We start from the raw sequence: 23,545 nt of genomic DNA, 5'->3' as shown, positions 1-23,545 counted from the left end.
CCAATAATATTACAATATAATGGTATAATACAATATAGTAATATGTAGTACTGATGTTGTACTATGCTAAAAATATAATATATTGTATGTATATATGTTCTGGTACAGCTGCACCAGGAGCTCCAGTTTATTGAGCTCCAGTTTATCTTGCTATTTGTTGATTACTGCATGTATTTTAAAGTTCTATGCCTTTGTAGTTAGATGGCTTGCCTTAATTTGCATTTATTGGATCTATAACCTGTCAATTATCATTAGGTTCCCTGGTCCCGCCCCCCTTTTGGGTTTTGGAGGGAATAGGAGCCGTTTTGGGTCACCACACAGAGAAGTCTTTCATACAGGACATAAAACTAGGAGCTCCTGTAGAAAGCTTCGTTTTTTTACAGCTTGGCCGAGGAGATACAGTCTCAGCACAGCTCTTTTGCTGAGGATTTTACAGCCTTACAGCTCTTTTGCTGAAGGACTTCAGCCAGCCATCACTGAAACCTGAACACCTTCCTTTCCCCTGGAAGTCTACAAAGCTCTGCTTGGTAAGGGCCACTCGCGGCAGCCAGAAGCACTTGGTACCGGGTGCAGGGGCTCCACGTCAACAGAGGCAAAGACAGACTGCCCAGATTAGAAGTTAAGGATTTCCCCATTAGTCATAATACAGTTATGAAGATAGTGCCTGTCCCCTGTGGACAAGATTGAGAGAGCCAATAGACTATTAAGAAAGCCTTGAAGTACCTGTTTGATTTCAGTAATAAAGAACTTTGTTGAACCTTTAAGCAATCTAAAGACTCTGTTTAAGGAAATCCAAAGGCCTTTAATCTGAGGCAGCCCCGACGTCCCGTTGGGCATACAGAATTTATGTCCTGTCTACAGTCTTTTGTACAGGCCCAGCATGCGACAGCACAATATATATCTGAGAAGAGCGGCATATAAATGTCGTAAATAAATAAATAAATTTGGTCCCTCCAGGTGTTTCGGACTTACAACTCCCACAATTCCAAACAGTCCATGCCTGGTGTAGATTTGTACTTTTTTATACTTTTGTCTGACTAATGTCCCATATCTTTCATGATTCTAATCGGCTATCGTCTTACTCTCTTTGGGAGAGATCAAATGGGGTATAAAATTATTATTAATGTCACTGAATGTGGAGACCCATGCCTTCAAATTGATCTAACTGCAGCAGGGAGTTCCACTGTTCCTGGAAGTACAAGTTTTCCAACTATCTGTAGTACAGTGGCACCAGCAACAGCCTCAACAGAGAATAATCTCTTTTTCTCCCTATATTAACCTCCCCTAGTCTCCTTGTACTTTGGCCACATAATGAAGTCAGGAAAGCTTAGAGAAGGCAATTATGCAGGGGGGAAAGGAAGAAGGGCTGACCAAGGGCAAGATGGATGGGCGGTTTCCTTGAAGGGACTGGCTTCACTCTGAAGGAGCTGGGGGTGGCCACGGCCAACAGGGAGCTCTGGTGTGAGCAGGAGGGAGGGGGCCAACCTGATCTCACCAGAAAGGGAGTTCCATAGCCACGGAGCAATCACCGAAAAGGCCCTGTCTCTCATCCCCACCAATCATGCCTGTGACAATGGTGGGACGGAAAGCAGGGCCTCCCAGGAGGATCTTAATCTCCACAATTTACTTCATATCTTCTTCAAGTGACCCTGACTTGCTGTGATGCCGAGCAGTCACCATCTTATCTCTTAGTTTACGAGTGAAAGCAAGAATGCTGTGTGAAAGAATGGGGAGAGTTGGCATGAGAACCACTCCTCAAACTGTAGTGGCAGCTCTTTTTAAAAGCTATACCTTTGTATATCCTTTACAAATGGGACCTCTACTCCTATATAGCATTTCTAAGATCTTATAAAACTACACTTCCTTCAATAGTGATTATGTTATGTTCCAAATGAACACTCAAAATGCAAGTTTTAGCCAATCAGTTGTCAAGTCCAGTGCCAGCTCTTAACAAGCAAGCATGTTGTGCATTGTCGGGAAGTTCAGTTTAACATCAGCAGGAATACATGCAAGTAAAAACTTATTTACAACATCTATATAAATAAAAATGTAATGTTCGTTTGTAGGATTAACATAAATCAAAAACCACTGGATGAATTGACACCAAATTTTGACACGACTCCCTTATCAGACCATCGAGTGGCCATCACTCATAAAATACCCCCCCCCACACACACACACACACAAAGCAGCAGAAAGGACCTAAAAACCCCAAAAAGCTAAATGACAATACAGATGCAGATGCACAGCTTACTAACAATGGAACCTTTGCTCTGCAGAAAGCAAGGACACACCTCTCTCAATTGCTGCCTATGTCTAGGGAAGGAATGAAGGAGGGAAAGGGGGAAGGAAGGAGAGAAGGAGGAAGAAAAAGGAGGAAGGAGGGAAGGAAGGAAAGAGAGAATGAAGGAAAAAAGCAGAGAAGGAAAGAAAGAGGTAGAGAAGGAAGGAAGGAAGGAAGGAAGGAAGGAAGGAAAGGAGGGAAGGAAGGAGAAGGAAGGAAGGAGAGAAGGATAGAAGGTGAGAAAGAGGGAGGGAGGGAAGGAAAGAAAAATAGAAGGAAGGATGGAACCAAAGAGCAAAGGAAGGAAAGAGATAGAGAAGGAAGAAAGGAGGGAAAGCAGAAGGGGAAGAAAAAAGGGGAAGAAAGGAAAGACAGAGGGAGGGGGGGAGGGAGGGAAGGAAGGAAGGAGAGAAAGAAAGATGGAGATAAAGAGGAAGGGAAGGAAGGAAGGAGAGAAAGAAAGATGGAGATAAAGAGGAAGGGAAGGAAGGAGAGAAAGAAAGATGGAGATAAAGAGGAAGGGAAGGAAGGAAGGAGAGAAAGAAAGACGGAGATAAAGAGGAAGGGAAGGAATGAAGGAGAGAAAGAAAGACGGAGGTAAAGAGGAAGGGAAGGAAGGAAGGAGAGAAAGAAAGACGGGAGATAAAGAGGAAGGGAAGGAAGGAAGGAGAGAAAGAAAGACGGAGATAAAGAGGAAGGGAAGGAAGGAAGGAGAGAAAGAAAGACGGAGATAAAGAAGAAGGGAAGGAAGGAAGGAGAGAAAGAAAGATGGAGATAAAGAGGAAGGGAAAGAAGGAAGGAAGGAAGGAAGGAAGGAGAGAAAGAAAGATGGAGAGAAAGAGGAAGGGAAGGAAGGAAGGAGAGAAAGAAAGACAGAGAGAAAGAGGAAGGGAAGGAAGGAAGGAGAGAAAGAAAGACAGAGAGAAAGAGGAAGATTAGTCACAGCAACACATGGCGAGTATAGCTAGTGATGCTATAAATAGGTGACACAAATGCAGTTTAGTTTAGATTGCTTCTGAATTGTGTGACAAACAGGTAATAATAATGCAATGAGTATTTTTAAAATTACTGGTAATTCATGCTGCTGACAAAAATAGAGCTGAACAGTAGTAAAAAAATCCATCTCAATGTGCCTTTATTATTTTGTCCATGTAGACACATTCACTGCCGTTTTTATGTGAATTTTTAAAAAGAACATACAGGCTGAAAAGCATTATATTCAGAAGGAATTAAAAGCAGTGGACATCTGGAGACCAGCACCTTTCTTTGTACATCCCCTGAAACTGCTTTAAGGGAAGGAGAGGTAACTTTTCTGGCGAATGGTAAATGAAGTGATTGAAAATTAATGGAACAGGAATGGAGTTGAGTAATGAATCTGGAAGAAGTTAATTTAAGGGTTGATCTTCCTATTAATTTGGGGAAATTAATTAATTTTTTAGAAGGAGAAAATTGGCTTGCCTTCTGTGAAATATGTATTCTGTCAGAGCGCTGTTCATAGGCGAAGGTTTCTATTTGGGGACTCAGGCTTCCATCTTTTTCTCCGCTTGAAGGCTCATCCAGTCTAAGTGCAGCTGAAATCTAAAGAGCCTTGAGAAAGAGAGAATTTACCTATCAACATTTGCATCTGAGCCATAAACTAGGCAGCAACATCACACTTTACTTGTGTTTACCACGGTACAACCTGAATATCCACAGGAGATGACGTTTGCTGGGCTTCGCTTGGATACGTGAAACTGCTGATAAAAGCAAACCCCATTGAAGTAAAGGAATTCTGCCCCAAGAATCTGCATTGAAACATACCGAAATAACCATGTGCAAATGTCAAGCAAACCGTTGCACTCCAGGACAGGAAAAGCCCTCTGACTGTAAACGCCACAGCATTGACTGGAAAACAATCCTTTTATTGAAGATAATTAAAAAGCAGCAAGTAAAAAGCACTTTAAAGAAATAGGTAAATCCAATTAGGTAAGAAGATAAACAGGAACAAAAATAGTCCAGGGTAAAGTTCAGCGAAGTCCATAAAAACAAAGTCCACATGTGCTGGCACAGCTGTGCCAGAAGCTAAATGTTATTTTTCTATGCATGGTTAGTTTGCACGTGTTTCTATCAGCCAGGCATTTTGTAGTTAAGCAGCTTTCCCCAGGCTGCAGTCATAGGCTAGCAGCCTGCCTATCATAGTTGGGGCTTTTGGAACTGCCCTTTTCCCCAGGTTCAGGAGGGAAAGGGGGACAGTTTGTTCAGTCTTACAGTTTGAAGCCCAACTACAGGACGTGTGAGTTTTTCCCTCCTGTAGAAAAGCTTCGTTTCTTACAAGCTTGGCTGGGAAAGACAATTCTCACAGCTTTACTAAGAAATACAGCACAGCCCTTGTTGAGGTTAAAGAAACAGATCCACAGCATTCGTGGAAAAAATCCAAAGGACTCGAGCTGGAAAATCTTCAGAGTTTTAGCCGGTAAGGTCTACTCGGGTACCCATAAAGCAAATTGGAACCGGGAGTAGGGCCCCACGCCAGCTAAGCCTAAAAGACAGATTACCCAGGGAGGGGTCAAAAGGATTTCCCTCATAGAAGAAAGAAACAGTTCATGAAGCTAGTTGCCTGTCCATTGTGGACAAGTAAAGAAATATTTGGTTGATTTGTTGAAAATTTAAGAAGTATTTGACTGATTTGTTGCACCACTGAAGAACTTTGTTAAACCTTCCAAGCTTCTAAAGACTTTGTATAGGGAAATTCATAGGGCCTCTCAGCTGAGGCACCCCGGCATCCCGCTGGGCACATAAAGATCACGTCTTGTTAATAGACAATTGCTACAGGCCCAGCGTGTGACAGCACACCACACTTCCCTAATATAATTCAGGAAAACTGGAAACATTAATCCAAGACATGAGTAGGCATTCATACATTCCAAGAATCCAAACCATGAACAAGAAATACTTAGACAAGAATCTTCACAGCAAAGCTTCCATGATACAAGGACGAGAACTACACTTGATGCTTCATCTGACTAAATTTCCCATACTTGGAACTTTTATCCCCTCGTTAAGCTATTCTACGCACTCAGGGATTGGTTTTGCTTTACTTGATCTCCCCTTATCTTTTTCTGTCGGAGCCTGACAGAATGCCAAAGGCACTGTTCGGCCTGTCTGTTTTGAATAATTTCCTCTCACCTATCTATTTGCTCATTAAGTCTCGCAGCTGGGCCACGTGCCTTGCCTTAACCCTTTGTTGGTAGCAGTCTAGATGTCTAGCACCACGTCAGATGCGTAACAGTAGGAGACTGTATTATCCAACATTTTTATTTAACCTACGTTCTACCAGCCTGTTTATGTTGAATAAGAGAGACTCCACTGTACTTCCTGTTTGTTTTTCTTTCTGCCTCGGTGGACATGCTTAACTAAGAATACCGTATGTTTCCCTGTTTAATGCATAGTGTAAGTCACAGTCCTAGACGGACGGTATAAATGCAGAGATGTGTTAATGAGAGAGCCATTTTCAAAGGGAACCATTGAATACCGGAGAAATGTATTCCAATTGTGTTGAAGTACAGTAGAGTCTCACTTATCCAACATAAATGGACCGGCAGAACGTTGGATAAGTGAAAATGTTGGATAATAAGGAGGGATTAGGAAATGACATCAAATTACATTATGATTTTACAAATTAAGCACCAAAACATCATGTTTTACAACAAATCAACAGTAAAAGTTGTTCAATACACAGTAACGTTATGTAGTAATTACTGTATCTATGAATTTAGCACCAAAACATTGCAATGTATTGAAACAGCAGTGGATCCGGGTGGGAGGCAGACTGCATTGAATAATACAGTTGGATGAGCAAAGGCTGGATCAGTGAGACTATACTGTATTTACGAATTTAGCATGAAAATATCACAATGTATTGAAGCAGCAATGGATCCAGGCAGGGGGCAGTCTGTGTTGGATAATACAGAACATTGGATGATTGAAGGTTGGATAAGCAAGACTCTACTGTATTTATGAATTTAGCACCAAAACATTGCAATGTATAGAACTGGATCCGGTTGGGAGGCAGACTGTGTTGGATAATACATAACGTTGGATGAGCAAAGATTGGATAAGCGAGACTCTAGATTTAATTATTTTACTCACTACGTTTTAAGGAGCTTCAAAGCATAAAACATCAGAGAATTCCCTTTCTTCCATATGATCAGACTCCAGATTTATGAGTATGCATGAGTAGGAATATTTTGGAACAACACCATAAATCCAAGATTCTAGTTTTTTTTCTCTCTCTCTCTTCCTTGCACTCCAGTTGAACAGTTCATCCACACTATTGAATTAATGCATTTTGACACCAATTTGACTGCCATGGCTCAGTGCTATGGAATCTTGGGATTTGTAGTTTTGCAAGGTCTGTAGTCTTTTCTGTCGAAGAGTGGTGGTGCTTTATATAACGCTCAGGATTCCATGGCATTGAGCCATGGCAGTTAAAGTGGTGTCAATGTGCATTAATTGTACCGTGTGTAGATGCACCCCAAGAAAGCAAATAAAACCTATTCCTCCAATGATAGAAGGATTCCAGTTTCTCCTTCCGACAAATACGTACATACTCTTCCTTCTAAGCAATCATTAAACCCTTCCACCAGGACAAAATTCCCATTCTTCCATGCCTCTTTTACATATTATATTAGCAAGTGGACTGTGAAAACTGAATTGTGATACTTCTATTTATTTTTAGGTCTGAAATGTTCTAAAAGGGCAACACAAATGACAATAATCTGTACACAGATTATTGTGAACAGTATTGCCATCCAATACTTCATAATTTGAGCAAGTGAACTTTGATTAATTGTGCACAGTTACAAAATATTGTGCAGGTTGTTGGCAAAATGTTGCCAAGTTTAGAGTCTGATGCCAACAATTCCGTCTTTAATTTTCAACAGCAATAATAAATACGAGTTTTTTCACACTTACGGGTCACTGAAAATCAATTCATATCTGAGTCTGATCTTGTGGGATCTAGCCTTTGCTTGGGGTAAGATCAACCATGGAACATCCCAGTCTCAATTTGAAAGCATCCATAGCAATCTGTGTGTGTTAGTTTATAAATTATGTACATTTTCTGATTTTTTTTGCATGTAGCTTTCCACACTTAAATCAAAGGCATGCAAATGCACTTTCCCTTTTTGATGCTTGCAAAGAGTATAGGGCTTGAATTCATTAATAATAAAATAAACAAGTACCTTTATATATAGAAAACAAATCTGCTACTAGATGAGCAGATTGCATTCTCTGTGTAATGTATTGTGATGGTTAGAGTAGATAACCCTGTGAATCATGCAATGACTCCATCAGCTCTATTACTATATTTATAGTAGATCAATAGATTAACAGGAACAATTGATTGCTTCTTGGATAGCAAGCCGGATCAGATATGCCATTTTCCTAGAAGTTAGAAGGGCAAAGCTATGATTGCCAGGGATAATTAATAAGTTTTGGATTACTTGTATTGAGTGATTGAAAGAAGTTTATGAAAAGCAGCACATGGTGTTCTCAAATGCTGAAATTTTCAGTGAAACATGTTGTTTAATCAGAATGTGTTCAATGCTGTCAAGTTGGATTCAACAGATAGTAACTCTGTGAGTGAAAGACCTCTTAGGTGCACATCTACACCAGGCCCATAGCCAGGATTTCGATTCGGGGGGGGGGGGGGGGGAGGCTGAGTTTGTTTCGGCGGGGGCTGAGTCTGAGTGAAAGAGGGTCTAGCCTAGCAAACCTTTTGTATCGTTACCCCAATACCCCCATGCATACGGGATATATTGAGTATGGTGATCAGATCATGATATGGATAAACATAACAGTTTAAATAATGCACCAGTAAGGCCTTTTCGCGAACCACCATGAGAATTTCGGGGGGGGGGTGAAGCCCCCCAAGCCCCTCCCCCCCGGCTACATACCTGATCTACACTATAGAATTATTTATTTATTATTTATTTATTTACTTCATTTGTTGACCGCCATTCTCAGCCCTAGGGCGACTCACGGCGGTGTACAACATATAAAAACACAGTTTACAATAGAGCAATAGCACAACAAATATCAGCAACTATCAATAATACAACAATCAAATAATTACACTAAATCATCCGCACCGTCTCTTCATAGAATCATAAACCCATCTCGTAGTCCATATTCCGTTCCAGTTGTCATTACCAATTGTTTTAGCACTTAGTTAAACGCCTTCTCAAATAGCCAAGTCTTTAGGCTCCTGCGGAATGACATAAGGGAGGGCGCCTGTCTGATGTCTGCAGGGAGAGTGTTCCACAGCCGGGGGGCCACCACCGAGAAGGCCCTATCTCTCGTCCCCACCAGACGCGCCTGTGAGGCAGGCGGGATCGAGAGAAGGGCCTCCCCAGACGATCTCAAGGCTCTCGTGGGCTCATAGGCCGAGATGCGGTCAGACAGGTATTTTGGGCCGGAACCGTTTAGGGCTTTGTAGGCCAACACCAGCACCTTAAATTGGGCCCGGTAGCAGATTGGCAGCCAGTGGAGCTGGAACAACAAGGGCGTTGTGTGCTCCCTGCGTCCCGCTCCTGTTAGTAACATGGCTGCCGCGCGCTGGACTAGCTGAAGCTTCTGGGCCGTCTTCAAGGGCAGCCCCACGTAGAGAGCGTTGCAGTAGTCAAGGCGGGATGTGACCAGAGCGTGTACCACCGTGGCCAAGTCAGACTTCCCAAGGTACGGGCGCAGCTGGCGCACGAGCCTAAGCTGTGCAAATGCTCCCCTGGTCACTGCTGAAACCTGGGGATCCAGGCTCAACGACGAATCCAGGGTCACACCCAAGCTGCGAACCTGCGCCTTCAAGGGGAGTGCGACCCCATCCAGCACAGGCTGTAACCCTATACCCTGTTCGGCCTTGCGACTGACCAGGAGTACCTCTGTCTTGTCTGGATTTAATTTCAGTTTGTTCGTCCTCATCCAGACCGTTACAGCGGCCAGGCACCGGTTCAGGACCTCGACAGCCTCCTTAGTAGCAGGTGGAAAGGAGTGACAGAGTTGGACATCATCTGCGTACAGATGACACCGCGCCCCGAAACTCCGGATGATCTCACCCAGCGGCTTCATGTAGATGTTAAACAGCATGGGAGACAGTATAGAGCCCTGTGGAACCCCGCAGGTCAAAGGCTGTGGTGTTGAACAGGTGTCCCCCAATAACACCTTCTGGGTGCGGCCCTCCAGAAATGACCGGAGCCACTGCAGAACAGTGCCCCCGAGGCCCATCTCCGCAAGGCGCCCCAGAAGGATACCGTGGTCGACGGTATTGAAGGCCGCTGAGAGGTCCAGCAGCACCAACAGGGACACACTCCCCCTGTCTAGCTCCCGGCGCAGATCATCCACTAAGGCGACCAAGACCGTCTCGGTTCCATGTCCCGATCTGAAACCAGACTGTGCCGAATCCAGATAATCCATGTCTCTCAAGAATACCTGGAGTTGTGAGGCCACCACAACTAAATTAAATTAATGTAGTTTAACACTTTAATTGCTGTGACTCAGTGCTATGGAATCCAGAGAGTTTTACAAGTTCTTTAGCTTTCTTTGGCAAATAATTCTGGTGTCTCACCAAACTGCAACTCTCAAGGATTCTTTGGCAGAGAAAGTTAAAAAGTTTGTAAAACAACAACCACGATGATCTCATAGCATTGAGCCATGGCAGTTAAAGTGGTACCAAACTGCATTATGTCTACTGTCTTGCTGGATCTACACTGTCATATAATCCAGCATCTGATCCCAGATTATCTTCCTTTAACTGGATTATATGAGTCTATGCTGCCATATAATCCAGTTCAAAGCATATAAACTGGGATCAGATATACGATTATATATCACTATAGTCAGGCCTCTGTTATTAACAACTAAGGTCTTGCAGAGAGAGAACTGTGGCTGCTGTGAGTCAAGACTCTTCTTGTACAAGTAGTATTGTCAGCTCATCTCGTGATATGTCCAAAATATGATGTCAGTTTAGTTTAATTCAAAAAAGCACCCAATAGTTTGGTGGCAGCCTTAGGACTTAAGACTTCATCACATTGACATGGACCTCTTCTACACTGACATATAAAATCGATATTATGAACAAGATTATATGGCAGTGCAAACTAAAATAATCCTGTTCAAATCAGATAATGTGGATTTTCTGCTACATCCAGAGAGCACTGTGGACTCAAGCAATGATGGATCTAGACCAAACTTGGCACAAATACTCAATATGCCCAAATGTGAACACTGGTGGAGTTTGGGGGAAATAGACGACATTTGGGGGTTGTAGTTGTTGGGATTTATAGTTCACCTACAATCAAAGAGCATTCTGAAGCTCACTAATGATACAGTTCTGCCAAACCTCCCATACAGAACCCCCATGATCAACAGAAAATACTGTGTTTTCTGATGGTCTTTGACACCCCTTTGAAACCCCCTCGCGACCCCCTCAGGGGTCCCGACCCCCAGGTTGAGAAACACTGTCCTAGAGACTCCTGGGACTTGTCGTTTGGTGTGACATTTAGTATTTTCTGTTTTGCCTTAGTTCAGAGGGAGTTCCCTGGTTGGGATCTTGGGATCTCATCAGTGGCGGCTCAACCCATTACGCAAAGTAAGCATTTGCAGTATAGTTGATTTTGCCTAGGGGCACTCTGGGAGGAAAATAGACCTTGACATATGCGAATTGTAGTTACTGGGATGTATAGTTCACCTACAATCAAAGAGCATTCTGAACTCCACCAATGATGGAATTGAACCAAATATGGCACACAGAACTCCCATGACGAACAGAAAATATATTGGTTGGGGGTGGGGGGGCGCCAAAATACTGTTTGCTTACTGTTGAAAATTAACTAGGGCTGCCTCTGGATCTCATCAAACTATAAATCACAGGATTCTGTGAGACAGACCCCTGACAGTTGAAGCAGTATCAAAGAGCTATAACTGTGGGTTATGCATGCAGCCAATATCTAGTATGTCCCTTGTCAATGGAAGGCAATGTGAACTGGGACGACGAGCTTTTAACATTTACACAGACAAATATTGTGCAACTCTTTGTTTTCTTTTGTTCTGTTTTTCAGGTGACTAATTTCTTCTCCTTTAGTAATACAGAGGCCAACAAGATGGTGCAAAAGACAGACGCCTTTCTGAAAGGAATATGTGTGTGTCCTCTTTCTTTGCTAGATGATTTGAGCTCATGAAAGAAAAGTTACAGTCTCCTCCTGGGTTGTTACAGTTGCTGTAAAATTGGTATTTAAATTGTGCCTTTGTCATGTCAGAGAAGGGGAAATATAAAAATTAAAATCCGTTAGATAAAATCTGCTGCCATTTTCAGGTAATATCATAAAAAGGAGGAAAAAATACATCCCAGGGAAAAAATAGGAGTCTTGGGCCATTGATGTTGCACTAAAAGGAGAATGAGTGGGGAGAATCTCCCTCTTAGCTTTGGTACCCCTTTCTGTCATTTTTGTGGAGCTCTACGTTATTAAAGTGCTCCCTGTTCGTGCGGTTTAGAGATAACCATCTTTCAGCATGACTATTAGGCAACTCAATTTTTATATCAGGGATAAAAATATATATATTTGCTTGCTCTCCACTCTTCCTGCTAAAAGGACAGTATATTCATCTTCCACACTTCACTTTAAAAATCAGCCCCATCTCCTATATTTATGGAGAACACCTGAACTACCACTTGGGAGGCTGAGATTTTATATTAGTGATGGCTCATGGCTCATTGCCTTTTTTTCCCCACTGAGAAAGAAGGGCTTCAAGCACAAAAGGCAGAGGAACAACTTGATTTTCTAACCATGTTGTGTAGACCCAGGTCCCTCTACACTGTCATATAATCCAGATTTATTTATTTATTTATTTCGGTTGCTTCTACCCCACCCTTCTCACCCCGGAGGGGACTCAGGGCGGCTTACAAAAGCAAGGCACAATTCGATGCCCCACATCACAAACAGCAATAAGACAAATAACATCAGTTAACAGAAAACAACAATTCTAGCAATAACATCAATTAACAGAAAACAATAATTATTGTAAGGCAAAAACAACCATAAAAGCAATAAAACCAATACAAACCATTTCTCCTCATTGACGGTCAGCATTTCACAATCTCATAGTTCAAATTCCAATTCCACAATTGTCAGTCCTTTCAGTCCTATCCATCTGGTTGTCCATATCTAGTTGTCAGATTGCCCAAAGGCCTGTTCCCACAACCATGTCTTTACCTTCCTCCTGAAGGAGAGATGTTGATGCCCTAATTTCCCCCGGGAGTGAGTTCCACAGGTGAGGGGCCACCACTGAGAAGGCCCTGCTCCTCGTCCCCACCAGCCTCACTTGTGATAACGGTGGGGTTGAGAGCAGGGGCCCCCCAGATGATCTCAAATTCCGGGGTGGGACGTAGAGGGAAATACGTTCGGACAGATACACTGGACCGGAACCGTAAAAAGATTTGTAGGTCAAAACCAGCACCTTGAATTGTGCCCGGAACTGAACCGGCAGCCAGTGGAGCTGACACAACAGGGGGGTGGTGTGCTCCCTGAATGTCACTCCATTGAGCAATCTGGCGGCCGCTCGCTGGACCAGTTGAAGTTTCCGAACAGTCTTCAAGGGCAATCCCACGTAGAGTGCATTGCAGTAGTCTATTCGGGGATGTAACAAGAGCGTGGACCACTGTGGCCAGATCAGACTTCCCAAGGTACGGGTGCAACTGGTGCACAAGTTTTAGTTGCGCAAAAGCCTGGGGTTCCAGGCTCAGCGATGAGTCCAGGATCACTCCCAAGCTGCGAACCTTAGTCTTCAGTGGGAGTGTAACCCCGTCCAGCACAGACTGTAACCCTATGCCCTGTTCGGCCTTACGACTGACCAGTAGGACCTCTGTCTTGTCTGGATTCAGTTTCAATTTGTTAGCTCTCATCCAGTCCGACACAGCAGATCAAAGCAGATAATCTGGATTTTATATGGTAGTGTAGAAGGGCCCCCCGAACTTCCAGAACCACAGGGTAGCTATTGTCACTGGAACAATGAATAAGAGATAAATATGGATCAAAACAGTTGAGTCTCTTCTGGGCCTCTTAAATATGAAGACACTCATCATGAGCACCTGCATGTTAATGTCTGCTGATGTAGCAACTAAAAATATAAGCTATGAGTATGAATGCTAAGATCTTTGCAGCTGCATTAGTTATTGGGTGCATCTACACTGTAGAATTAATGCCATTTGACACCATTTAAACTGCACTTCTTGGCAGACCTGGTAAAACTACAATGTCCATTATGTTCTTGCCATACATCAAGGGAACCACTGACTGCATAGGGAAGCTGATGAGGAAACACAACATACAAACCACCTACAGACCCACCAAGAAAATCCAACAAATGCTACATTCAGCAAAGGACAAGAGGGATCCTCTCACCTCTGCAGGAGTCTACGATGTACCAGGCAGCTGTGGACAAGTCTACATAGGGACCACCAAATGCAGCATTGCCCAAACACGAAACAAGGAACATGAAAGGCACGGCAAACTACTTCAACCAGAGAAGTCAGCCAGAGCAGAGCACCTGATGAACCAACCTGGACACAGCATATTATTTGAGAACACAGAAATGCTGGACCACTCTCACAACCACCATGTCAAACTACACAGAGAAGCCATTGAAATCCACAGGCATGTGGACAATTTCAACAGAAAGGAAGAAACCATGAAAATGATCAAAATCTGGCTACCAGTATTAAAAAACTCAAAAATTACAACAGAAAAACAACAGAATAAACAATCAGGCACATCAAATCACCCCTCAAAAAAAAAAATTCCCCCAGGCACTTCCAAGCCATTAAATGCTAATCAAGGTGGTCAGTTGAAACATTCACACCTAGCTCCAGCAGACAAAAGTCCTTTGTCCCTTCCTGGTCATTCCACAGATATATAAACCAATTTTTCCTACTTCCAACAGACCTCACTACCTTGGAGGATGCTTGCCTTAGATGCAGGCGAAACGTCAGGAGAAAATGCCTCTAGAACATGGCCATATAGTCCGAAAAAACCTACAACAACCCAATGTCCATTATTCCATAGCATTTTATCATGGCAGTTTAAATCCACAGGGACATCCCTGGAGTCTACACATGGCTCTACTTAGCTCATCCTTGTACTACAGGTTGGATTTCGTTCCATCAACATCTTGTACTCTATTACAGTATATACAAATGCCCCAAATAAACTTAACTGAAAACCAGGTCTGCTGGAGGTGGACTTCTCTGTCTCTCTATATGAAGGGACATCAGATAGGGCTTTCTCTATTTTTTCTTTTTGTGTAATTCTCTCCCATGGGAAGCCCAAGTGGTATCGACACTGGATTCATATTGTCACCAAGCTGAATTCTGGCTTTTTACTAAAAAAACTGGCTACCTCTATTTGGACTATTTGAAGCTTCTGAGCAGTCTTCAAAGGCAACCCCACATAGAGTGCGTTGCAGTAGTCTATCCTGGATGTAACGAGGGTGTGGACCACCATGGCCAAGTCTGGCTTCCCAAGGTATGGGAACACTTCAGATCTTAAGGATTTTTGTTTTTGTTTTTGTTTTTTTGTCATGTCAGGAGCAACCTGAGAAACTGCAAGTCGCTTCTGGTGTGAGAGAATTGGTCGTCTGCAAGGACGTTGCCCAGGGGAAGCTTGGATGATTTGATGTTTTTATCATCCTTGTGGGAGGCTTCTCTCATGTCCCCGCATGAGGAGCTGGAGCTGATAGAGGGAGCTCATCCGCTTCTCCCTGGATTCAAACCTGTGACCTGCCGGCACAGGGGTTTAACCCAGTGTGCCACCGGAGGCTCCTAGGATTTTGGGTAAAGGATAATCAATTTTGTATATTATTAAGTTTTTCCATTCTTCTTATGAACTGATTAAAATATTTATATCATAATTTTTATATCCTAGGATCCCAAGGTGGCATCTAATAATATCAGTTCTATTTATAAAATGTAGAAGTAAAAATAATTTAAATAGTTGACCCTATACATTATGCTCTGAGATCTTATGATATAAATATTGTAATAAATGAATAATAGTATTCTGGTTCATATGCTTTAGTCTTTTATCCTCTATGAAATGACAAGATATCTGTATCAACTCTGGGGATTTATTCATTCAGTTTGCCACTGGGCTGTGCTATTACTCTATGCTTTTGGTGCGTTTGTTTCTCAGAGATACTATTCACAATATATAATTCAGCAGAATGAGCATGGCTAGTGCGAGGCATAAGCTGTACGTTGTCACAGGAAAATGTTTAATAATGAATGCCAAGGTAAGCATAGCAGTTTCAGCTCAGTGGCAACATTATACGCACAAAGCTTGAAAACTGTGTCTGTCCCTAAAGGTACTGGGGCAAGATGCTGCCTATACGATCCAACAAAGGAAGTTTACTGAAGACGCCAACTTGCAGTTTTACTTTTGTTTTCAACACAACGCCCCTAGAGAGACCCATTTAAGCTCACCGAATGAAACTAGCAATAAATCTCATCGCAGAAATCCATTCAACTTATTTTTAATAAGATATAGAGTAGTTATCTCTGTCCCTGTAGTTATCTAGAAACTTTGTCTACTCTGTCTGTTTTCTGGAGGATCAAATTATGCAGTCCATGTAAGAAAGAGACAGGGAGATCAGAGCTGATGCCTTTCACACCAGAGAATTAGAACACTGTAATTCCATTGTAATTGCAATAGCTTCATCCATCATGGAATTTGCAGTTTTAGAGAATTACTAGCGTTCCTCTGCCAGGTGTTGCTGTGGCCCAGTCTGGTGATGTAATGAGAAAGTGTTGGTTTCGAATATATGTGATGTCTTTATGCTTGTGGGTAAACAGGATTTCTTGCTGTTTCTTTGCCACTGTTGATGTGGAGATTGTCTGGTTTGCCTACTCTGGAACATGCAACATGTAGTTGTCCTTCTTTAGAGGTACCTTTCAAATGAAACTGTATAACAAGCCCAAACTTGCACCAGTTATATTGCTTCCTCAGCTCAATTGCTTGGCTCCACCTCTTCCTGGAGGAGGGCAGAGCTTTTCCTTTTCCATTCTACCATCAAACTTTCTATCAGATAGACATGAGAAAGAGACTTGGCTCTAAAGCCCTTAATTAAGTTACCTCTCATCACCAATTGTAAGGCTTTTACCCTTGGGACTCATGCTTCATGCCCAGATTGCCCTGGACAACGTTGAGGAGACCCAAGCACCTTCAAACCAGTCCTTTGGCATCAAAAGGAAGACTCTGTGCCTTCAACATAGGTCATTGGACTGGGGGTTGTGTTTGTTCCGACCTTCACAGCCATTGAGAAAAGAAGGAACAGGAAAAGCTTCTCAGCTGCGAAATCTCCTTGGACCCAAGCCAACCAGAGACTGTAATGTATATTTCCTTTAACCCCTTTGAAACTGCCAGCTTATTGCCTTAAAGGGCTAACTCTTTGTGAACAATAAAACCTATTTTGAGTTATCTACAGTGTTTTGGTCCTTGGCAGTTCCAGTTCTGTAAAGGAAGGCAAGAAGCAATCCCCTGGGGGAAAGATGTCACGTCTCTGTCTCTTTCACTAAGAGTTTTATAGCCCACGGGCGCGACGGCATAGTGATGATGGCATACTCATTAATAGTTCTAGTAAATGATGACTATTCCATTCTTTGGATATTACATCTTGTAACAGATGTTTTCTCTCCCACATTGAGTCATGCCCTCAAAATGCTGGTCTTTGGTCCACTTTCTCCCCTTATTGAGGTGGGGTTAAGTGTATCCTGAGCCACATAGATTTAAAAAAAAATTAGTTATAATTATAGTGCTAACACAATATACAGCAAGACTTATGAAACCATGTAACTCATATCTGCATTTTCACTTACCTACTCCTGGATAAAAATATTCTCTGTGGATTTCTTTTGGTCTTCTAGGTAATCCAATGATAGATTTCCTCAGGAAGTTAGCACAGAGTTGCATTAGAGGACCAAATAAATTACAAGAGAAGATACATCCCTAGGAGTCCATAGGCCCTCCAATGCAAGTCTATGGCATACAGGACCCAAAAGAAAGGTCATCCAGCAGTATTCATTGTTTCACATAACTGCATTATTGCTGGGAACATGCCTTCCAGTGATACAAATCTTGCCATACTGCTTTCGCTTTATACCTATAATAGGAAATGTACAAGACCAACAATAATGTTCAGTCTTGTAATCAGAAAAATAATGAGTGAAGGAGGATCAGATGAAAATCTCAGTGACAAAGGTTATACCATCCATTTGACATGTTGTCAACAAGTTCACCCAGAAGTACAGGAAAAAAAAACAAGGAAATGCCAGTAGATGTGGACTTTCACCCCTGTCCTTATTGGTAAACCACTTCTTGCCCTAGTTATACAAACATATGGAATCGTGAGAAATAGACTAGGAGATAAAGTACATCATAGGGATTTTTAAAAAAAATCCAGATTACTACAGGCACAATTCCTGCTAAATCCCAAGGCTTTGGGTCTGTTGGGGTGAGCCCTGCATTTCCTTCAAGGCTGTGCCATATCAAGCTGGTCCTCAAACTCTGGTCCTCCATGTGTTTGATAAGTTAGCTCCCAAAAGCCAACGGTCAGGAATTCTGGGAATTGTGGTCCTCAACACCTGGAAGACTAATATTGAGAACTTCTACTTTATAATTTACAGGGCTTCGAAAAGACCTAAAGATGCTCTTGGACACTTAATACCCATTGCTTCTTGCTAAGCAGGCTAATGGTAGAGCATGATGGGACTAGTTCATCCACATCAAGACGGCTGAAAGTTGGACTCTGCCGGTATATCATATAGTTATCAGGTGAAAAGCTCTTGGGTGTATTATATAGTTAGCAAGTGAAAAATGTTGTATATTTGAGATGATTCCAGCAGGTGGAGCTTCTATGTCAAGAAACATCTACTGAGGTTCTCTTTTCTAAAAAAAGATCACGGTTCTTGAAATTGGAGGGAAAGAAACTATGGATGCCATGCTGCTCCCATAATGTCTATAAAGATCATCTTACAAGAACTCCGTTTCTTGATAACTAGGCTCAAGCCTTCAATTTTATATGTGGGTTCATTTGTGATCATTCAGCTTAATTCTTGTACTGTTCTTATGTCCAATAGGATGATTGCTTTTATTAAAAGCTAAGCAGCATACTTCACTGAAAATTATGTATTACTGGTAGATTTGCGCGTGGATCTGTTTTCCTTCAGTACCTTCAAGAGCGCATAATGAAAACAAGTGGGAGATGATCTCTGCTCCTCCCCTGCTTTTTGGCATCACAGTTCAATCTTTTTTATTAATCCCAGCAAACAAAAGGAAAACCCAATTTCTTGAAAACTACAAGGGTTGAATGAAAGGTAATGCCCCCACCTTCGTTACTTGGGTTTGGATGGGAATATTTTAATAAATCAAATGCAGAAATAATCCTTAGAATGTGCTCTTTAACTACCACTATTCACTTTTTCATATAATCACCAGACAATTGGATACATTTCTGCCAATGATGAACAAGTTTTCTGAAGTCGTCACAGAAGAAGTCAACACTCTGTTTCCGCAACTCATCATGCACAGATCTTCCAATAGCCATGCAAAGCAATAATGTGACCCACACGTTTTTGTGAAATGCTGATTATGCTTGAAATTTCTCTCTGAGTGATAGGACGATCATCCTGAATCAACCTTTTGCTTGTGAAACTCAGTGGTTGCTGTCACAGGACTTCCAACGCAAGTCAGATGTTCCCACCTCAACATCTGTAAACTTTCTCGTCCAATGATGCACAGTACTTAGATCAACACAATAACCATAAACAGCTTGCATTCTCTGATGAATCTCCTTTGGGGTGACACCTTTGGCTGTCAAGAATTCAATGGCTGCACGTTGCTTGTCGCATTGACCGACCATCTGTGCAGGGTTCCATACTTCACACTCTAACAACACAACCATTCAATGCTAAGGCTTCCCGCCAAAATGGAACTGTAGAGGAGAGTCTACTGAACCGGCAAGTACCTGCTGCAAACCAGTACTGCCATCTGTTGAGGAGTTACAAAAGTGGAGGCATTATTTTTCATTCAACCTTTGTACTACTAGTTACCTCACCTCTAGAGCAAAGTGTAGATACAGCTGTAGTGCATGGCATAGTGCAGGCCCAGGAGAGAAGGCAGCACCTCTCCTCTAGAGTGAACAACTTTAAAGCCTCCTTAAAGCGCACACTCCTGCTGCAGCTCCTCTCCTCTAGAATAGAAACAGGTAAAAAACCTCCTTAAAGCACATGCGCCTGCTTGCCGCATCTCTCCAATCTCCTCTAGAATAAACAGCTTTGAAGCCTCCTTAAAGCAGGCTTGCTTGCCTGCAGTGCCTCTCCAGTCTCCTCTAGAGTAAACAGCTGTAAAGCCTCCTTAAAGCATGTGCACCTGCCTAAACAACCTCTCCTCGAGTAAACAGCTTTAAAATCTCCTTAAAACATGTATATCTGCTTACAGTGTTTCTCTTCTAGAGTAGAAACAGCTTAAATGCATAAAATGATGGGAACGGGAGCCTGGGAAGCCCCCTCCCCCAGAATGGGCCAGATAGAAAACAAATCTTTCAGCACCCCAGAGCGAAAACAGATATCTGCCCTCCTGAATTCGGGAGCCTCCCAAAAATGAATCAGGGCCCCACCGAAATCTGGGACACTGAAACAGATCACGGTTTACGTAAGCCTAATTACTGATTGAGCAACAGCCCTTATCTGGATTTCCAAAATACTGCAAAATCCAAAATACTGCAAAATTCAAAATGTGTGGCTGAGATAGTGACACCTTTTCTTTCTGATGGTTTAATGTACACAAAGTTTGCTACATCCGCAAATTTGCTATCTTGCAATTTTATTCTATTGGTTTTTTGTTCTAGTCTTTGCAGCAGCAGAAGACAAGCTGGCTCCATCTTCAACATGTGTCCCTTCAAATGTTTAAAGGTGGCCAACATGTTGTATATCATTACTCTCAAAACTAAATATACACTAAATTATTTTTTCATAAGACTTGATTTTCAAACCTTTGTCATCTTGGTGATCTTTCTCTGGACATATTCCAACTTGCCAATATTTCTGAACTCTTGGAAGTCTTAATATCAATGAGAATAAATAAGCCAAAGCCTTATCTATAATCCTTAGAGGGGTTAACGCCCTTCCCACGAACATCAGATCGGCTCCATCATTAGAATCATAGAATCTAAGAGTTGGAAGAGACCTCATGGGCCATCCAGTCCAACCCCCTGCCAAGAAGCAGGAACATCGCATTCAAATAACCTCCGAAATTAATGGTATTTCAGAGGAAAGTGAAAACCTGGTTATTTGAACAGGCGTTTGAATAGGCAGTGCAATGAATATAGGAACGGAACAATGGATGATGAGTTTGGATCATGTTTTCAGTTATGAGACGCCAGTGAATGGTTATTGTGTTAATTGCTTGATCTGTTATTGTGTTAATTGTTTTTAAATATCCTGTGGTTGTTAACATTGATTTTTTGCTGCTATTGTTGTTAACTGCTGTGAGTCGCCTAAGGGCTGAGAACAGCGGTATACAAATAAAGTAAATTAATTAATTAATTAATTAATCATCCTTATCAGGAATTCTGAAATCCAAAATACACCAAATCTAAAGTTGTCCTCATGGGTGACTGAAATAATGGCACCATTTATTTATGATGGTTCAAAATACACACATTGGTTCATGTACAAAATTAGTGTATATGAAAAATAAATGAATTTCATGTTTAGTCTTGGATTTCACCTCCAAAATATCTCATTATTTAGATACAAAAAAATTCCAAAATTATTTAGATAGAAAAAAAATCCAAAATAGATCTGGACCTCTGCATTTCAGACAAGGGATGCTCAATCACTTCTTTCGCCCATGTCCAGCATTATTTTAATTTTAATTACATTTGGCATACCCATTGTTTTTTAAAGTGTGTTGTCTTATTTGAAATGCTTATGTTATTGTTTCATTGTTTTGTTGTTTTTTTTAAATTGCTTGTATTGTTGTTGTTATTGCTTATATTGTTGTATTTGGGCTAGGCCTCATGTAAGCCACACCGAGTCCCTTGGGAAGATGGTAATGGGGTATAAATAAAGTGTTATTGTTGTTGTTGTTGTTGTTGTTATTATTATTATTATTATTTTACCAACATTGGTAGATTTCTATTTGTTCGAAACCCAAATATATCTGTAGAGATGCCACACATTCCATCTCTTTGTTTTTTAAATTTCTTCCCCCACCCCTTTTAAATAAGTAAAATTATTTGATTCCAGAGTTGCTTAAAAAAAATTCCATGTAAGTTGGCTGCCTGCCAGTTTTTCAAACAGATAGCACTTGATATATTAGAGGCTTTTAAATTAATTACTTGGATGTTTTTTTAACAAGCATATATGCACTACGATATTTGCATAAAGGCTCTTGCTATCAAAACGGCTTCAAAAGACAACATGCGAGAGCATGGATGTCATATGCTTCGTGAAACACCCCCAGAGCTGGCTCTGATACTTCCCCTGGAATTTATTCCATGTTAGAGAGAAAAAAAAAATATGGCATGGTGGGTGGCCAGAACTTGGAAAAGTTACTTTGTGAGATGACAGTTCGCAGAGTTCCCCAGCTAACATGGTATACATTCATTGCTAGATGGGGAATGTGGCACGCCAGTCTCCGCAAATGTTCTGGTGCCGTCTGCCACCTTAAGCAATTTGCAATCAGACCTCCCCATTTGTGGGTTTGATTTTGGCTGATTTCGTTATTGACAAATTAGATAAAAACGTTTTCCCTAGGCATTTCAAAGTCCTCCAGTGAAACCCAACTGAAGTTGATCATACAGCCATACTAGAGGACATGGGAATTGTCAGAAATAACATCTCTCCAGGTCAGTGGTTCCCAACCTTTTTTTTCATCAGGGACCATTGATCAGGAGCCACTCTCCAACATTAGTACCAAAAGGGTTACAAATCAGTTTTGGGTCAATTTTACATCTGGTTTGGTTATTTGGGGTGCTGATTCAGAAAACTGTATTGGCTAGACCACATCAGCTCTAGTTTCTGATACACAAGATATGCCATCTAGTCTTCACCATCTGCTGGTTTCTTGCGGGAATTCCGATGAGATGCCACATAACACCAATCTTACTGCAGCTGCATTGGTTACCAATTGAGCACCGGATCACTTTCAAAGTGATGGTACTCACCTTTAAGGCCTTGCATGGTCTGGGGCCAATGTACCTGAGGGACCGCCGCACCCCCTACCAACCCCAGAGATCCCTCCGTTCTGAGGACCAAGATCTATTGGAAATTCCCAGTGTCAAGACCTTGTGTCTAACAGCAACCAGACGCAGAGCCTTTACAGCAGTGGCACCATCACTCTGGAATACTCTGCCACCTGAAGTCCGTGCCTTGCAGGACTTATCAGCTTTCCGCAGGGCTTGTAAGATATACCTGTTTCGACAGGACTTTGATTTTTGATATTGCTGTTTTTAAATTGTTTTAAATTGTTTTTAAATTGTGTTAGATTTTAGCCATTCTTGTAAGCTGCTCTGAACCCTAGGGGAGTGGCGACATATAAGTTCAAATAATAAATAAATAAATAAATACAAACCATATTTAAAATCTAAAGCCAATGTGGTCTATTCAAGCGTTCGGGGCTGGTCTGCGACAAGGAAGGAGTAGCAGGCAGCGCAAAAGGAGCGGAAATTAAATAAATAGATAGACAAATAGGAAGGAGGCTCGCAGACCAGATTTTCATTCCCGCGGCCCACTGTTGGTCCGCAGCCCACAGGTTAAGAACCACTGCTCTAGATGCTGGAAGACCTCTACGTCCCACCTCAGAATCTAAGATCATCCAGGGATGACCTGCTCTCAGTCCTGCCTTCTTTGCAAATGCATTTGGCGGGGATGAGAGAGGGCCTTCTCAGTGGTGGCCCCTAGCCTGTGGAATACACTCTCTAGTGAAATTAGGTCAGCTCCACCACCCCCCTCCTTCAGGAAGAAGCTGAAAACATGGTTTTGGGACCAGGCATTTGGACAGTAGGTTTGACAATAATTACAGTGGTTTTAGATTTGATTATGGACAGGCTTTGGACTGGGACCGTTGGTCGTTGAGTCAAACTTGAATATGGCTATATGGTTAATAATGTTTTTAAATCGATTTTAAACTAATGTTTTTACCTACTATGTAATACTGTAGAGTAATGTGTCTTGTA

Source organism: Anolis sagrei, chromosome 4 (assembly GCF_037176765.1).
Source record: "Anolis sagrei isolate rAnoSag1 chromosome 4, rAnoSag1.mat, whole genome shotgun sequence".
NCBI lineage: Eukaryota > Metazoa > Chordata > Lepidosauria > Squamata > Dactyloidae > Anolis > Anolis sagrei.
This window is presented reverse-complemented; position numbering follows the sequence as displayed.